The sequence below is a fragment of the Somniosus microcephalus genome, unplaced genomic scaffold (genome assembly GCF_052327205.1).
Source record: "Somniosus microcephalus isolate GS21.2 unplaced genomic scaffold, FLI_Smic_1.0 unresolved_chr8, whole genome shotgun sequence".
Classification (NCBI taxonomy): domain Eukaryota; kingdom Metazoa; phylum Chordata; class Chondrichthyes; order Squaliformes; family Somniosidae; genus Somniosus; species Somniosus microcephalus.
Genome location: NW_028225186.1, coordinates 2460097 through 2463403, shown reverse-complemented (window position 1 = coordinate 2463403; position 3307 = coordinate 2460097).

The following is a 3307-nucleotide window of genomic DNA, read 5'->3' as shown; positions in this document are numbered from 1 at the left end:
TTGTGTGAGTGGTGCAGTATTTGCAGGCCGATTGTCCGTTCTCGTAAGCGAAGTTGATGGGCCGCTTTTGTGTGAGGTTGGAAGTAGTATTGTCAAGGCGAGTTTCCGTTCTCGGCAGCGAAGTTGATGGGCCGATTGGGTGTGAGTGGTGTTAATGTGTGCTATTTGCAGTGTATGAATTGCCAGGCTGGCCAAGGCGTTGCTTCTGGGAATTGTTGGGGACTGGGCTGTTTAGAAAGGCCGGTGGCGGGCGCTCCGTTCCCGACTCCCGTGTCCGATTAGGGTGGGGGACGGCTGGTTGGAAAGCCCCGACGCTGGCGCAGATTATATTGCCGGACTGGCCCCTGGCGAGTTGGGCAAAGTGTCGCAGTCCGGCAGCGGGTAACAGGCCAGCGGTCAGCGGCAGCTTATCGGTGATAACTTCGGGAAGGAAAGTCCGATCCGGTCGGGGTGAACTGCGACTGAACGGGGTGGTGGGGCCGCACAGACCAGTAGCGGGCTTGTGTAGCTGCCTCTTGGCCCGGCCGAGGTACAGCCGTTGGCTGGAGACCGCTTTCCGACTGCTGAGCCGGTGCCGCGGGGACCCACCTTGACGCGCCGGCTGTCCGAGCAAGCCAGGGGCAAGGGGCATCCATAGGTACCAGAAGGGAGTCGGTCCGACACCGGGAAGTCGGGTGCCCGTCGCTCCGAATCGAGCCCGGTGTTTTCGTGCGTGTAACAGGGCGGGCGTTTGGACCCGGTTGTCCGGGAGCGGGTCCCCAACGGCGGGAGATTGCCTGGGTTTGGCCGGCCGGCAGTCGAACGCCTTTGGCTCCGGACTCCCGTGTCCGATTTCGGTCAGGGAGGGCTGGTTGGAAAGCCCCGACGCTGGCGCACACTATATTATCGGCCTGGGCCCCGGCAAGTTCGGGAAAGTGTCGCAGTCCCGTTCCGGCGGCCGCCCCGTCGGTCAGCGGCAGCTTATCGCGGATAACTTCGGACGGAAAGTCCGATCCGGTCGGGGTGAACTGCGACTGAACGGGGTGGCGGGGCCGCACAGACCAGTAGCGGGCTTGTGTAGCTGCCTCTTGGCCCGGCCGAGGTACAGCCGTTGGCTGGAGACCGCTTTCCGACTGCTGAGCCGGTGCCGCGGGGGACCCACCTTGACGCGCCGGCTGTCCGAGCAAGCCAGGGGCAAGGGGCATCCAGTGGTACCAGAAGGGAGTCGGTCCGACACCGGGAAGTCGGGTGCCCGTCGCTCCGAATCGAGCCCGGGGTTTTCGTGCGTGTAACAGGGCGGGCGTTTGGACCCGGTTGTCCGGGAGCGGGTCCGCAACGGCGGGAGATTGCCTGGGTTTGGCCGGCCGGCAGTCGAACGCCTTTCGCTCCGGACTCCCGTGTCCGATTTCGGTCAGGGAGGGCTCGTTGGAAAGCCCCGGCGCTGGCGCACACTATATTATCGGCCTGGACCCCGGCAAGTTCGGGAAAGTGTCGCAGTCCCGTAGCGGCTGCCGCCCCGTCGGTCAGCGGCAGCTTATCGGGGATAACTTCGGGACGGAAAGTCCGATCCGGTTGGGGTGAACTGCGACTGAACGGGGTGGGGGGGCCGCACAGACCAGTAGCGGGCTTGTGCAGCTGCCGCTTGGCCCGGCCGAGGTACAGCCGTTGGCTGGAGACCGCTTTCCGACTGCTGAGCCGGAGCCGCGGGGGCCCACCTTGACGCGCCGGCTGTACTAGCAAGCCAGGGGCAAGGGGCATCCAGTGGTACCGGAACGGAGTCGGTCCGACACCGGGAAGCCGGGTGCCCGTCGCTCCGAATCGAGCCCGGTGTTTTCGTGCGTGTAACAGGGCGGGCGTTTGGACCCGGTTGTCCGGGAGCGGGTCCGCAACGGCGGGAGGTTGCCTGTGTTTGGCCGGCCGGCAGTCGAACGCCTTTGGCTCCGGACTCCCGTGTCCGATTTCGGTCAGGGAGGGCTCGTTGGAAAGCCCCGGCGCTGCGCACACTATATTATCGGCCTGGACCCCGGCAAGTTCGGGAAAGTGTCGCAGTCCCGTAGCGGCTGCCGCCCGTCGGTCAGCGGCAGCTTATCGGGGATAACTTCGGGACGGAAAGTCCGATCCGGTTGGGGTGAACTGCTACTGAACGGGGTGGGGGGGCCGCACAGACCAGTAGCGGGCTTGTGCAGCTGCCGCTTGGCCCGGCCGAGGTACAGCCGTTGGCTGGAGACCGCTTTCCGACTGCTGAGCCGGAGCCGCGGGGGCCCACCTTGACGCGCCGGCTGTCCTAGCAAGCCAGGGGCAAGGGGCATCCAGTGGTACCGGAACGGAGTCGGTCCGACACCGGGAAGCCGGGTGCCCGTCGCTCCGAATCGAGCCCGGTGTTTTCGTGCGTGTAACAGGGCGGGCGTTTGGACCCGGTTGTCCGGGAGCGGGTCCGCAACGGCGGGAGGTTGCCTGAGTTTGGCCGGCCGGCAGTCGAACGCCTTTGGCTCCGGACTCCCGTGTCCGATTTCGGTCAGGGAGGGCTCATTGGAAAGCCCCGGCGCTGGCGCACACTATATTATCGGCCTGGACCCCGGCAAGTTCGGGAAAGTGTCGCAGTCCCGTACCGGCTGCCGCCCCGTCGGTCAGCGGCAGCTTATCGGGGATAACTTCGGGAAGGAAAGTCCGATCCGGTCGGGGTCAACTTCCACTGAACGGGGTGGCGGGGCCGCACAGACCAGTAGCGGCTTGTGTAGCTGCCCCTTTCCCCGGCCGAGGTACAGCCGTTGGCTGGAGACCGCTTTCCGACTGCTGAGCCGGAGCCGCGGGGGCCCACCTTGACGCGCCGGCTGTCCTAGCAAGCCAGGGGCAAGGGGCATCCAAGGGTACCGGAACGGAGTCGGTCCGACACCGGGAAGCCGGGTGCCCGTCGCTCCGAATCGAGCCCGGTGTTTTCGTGCGTGTAACGAGGCGGGCGTTTGGACCCGGTTGTCCTGGAGCGGGTCCGCAACGGCGGGGGATTGCCTGTGTTTGGCCGGCCGGCAGTCGAACGCCTATCGCTCTGGACTCCCGTGTCCGATTTCGGTCAGGGAGGGCTCGTTGGAAGCCCGGCGCTGGCGCACACTATATTATCGGCCTGGACCCCGGCAAGTTCGGCAAAGTGTCGCCATCCCGCAGCGGCTGACGGGCCGCCGGTGAGCGGCAGCTTATCGGGCATAACTTCGGGAGGGAAAGTCCGATCCGGTCCGGATCAACGGCAGCCGAACGGGGTGGCGGGCCCGCACAGACCAGTGCCTGGCTTGTGTAGCTGCCCCTTTCCCCGGCCGAGGTACAGCCGTTGGCTGGA